At 57.6% G+C, this 675-nt stretch overlaps 1 long non-coding RNA gene across 1 annotated transcript; it reads right to left on the bottom strand.

The window, feature by feature from the left end:
- LOC109364862 lies at positions 1 to 658 on the bottom strand. The gene is made up of 2 exons (XR_002110616.2): positions 411 to 658; positions 1 to 238 (listed from the first exon to the last, which is right to left on the bottom strand). It is a non-coding gene; the product is annotated as an uncharacterized LOC109364862 (long non-coding RNA).
- Between the last annotated feature and the right edge of the window lie 17 nt (positions 659 to 675).

Raw genomic sequence — 675 nt, forward strand, 5'->3', positions numbered from 1 at the left:
TGGGGGGGGGTGACCTTTTTCCCTCTCTCCCTCCCCCCCCAACAAGGCAGTGGCATCGGGGCATCTTCAGCTCATCCCCAAGTTTCATGAGAAGAACTGGAAAACGTGGATGGACAACGTGGGGTGAGGTGGGGAGGAGCCCGTGGGATTGTGGGATGCTGGAGGATCTGGGGTGGGAGGACCCCATGGGATTGTGGGATGCTGGAGGACCCCATGGGATTGTGGGATGCTGGAGGACCTGGGGTGGGAGGACCCCATGGGATTGTGGGATGCTGGTGGACTCCAAGGGATTGTGGGATGCTGGAGGACCCGGAGTGGGAGGACCCTAATGGACTATGGGATGCTGGAGGATCCGGGGCAGGAAAGACCCAATGCATTGTGGGATGCTGGAGGACCTGGGGTGGGAGGACCCCATGGGATTGTGGGATGCTGGTGGACTCCATGGGATTGCGGGATGCTGGAGGACCAGAGGTGGGACGACCTCAATGCATTTTGGGATGCTGGAAGACCCGGGGTGGGAGGACCCCAATGCATTGTTGAGGGGAGGAGGAAGAGAATCCTTAAAAAATGTTTAGGTCTCCCCCAAATCTCTAAAATCATGAAACAGCATCCCCAAAATTCATATGAAGTAACCCTGAAATGCCCTTGGGGGATGGATGAGGGGTCCCTTCCCCC

The sequence above is a fragment of the Meleagris gallopavo genome, unplaced genomic scaffold (genome assembly GCF_000146605.3).
Source record: "Meleagris gallopavo isolate NT-WF06-2002-E0010 breed Aviagen turkey brand Nicholas breeding stock unplaced genomic scaffold, Turkey_5.1 ChrUn_random_7180001930323, whole genome shotgun sequence".
Lineage (NCBI taxonomy): Eukaryota > Metazoa > Chordata > Aves > Galliformes > Phasianidae > Meleagris > Meleagris gallopavo.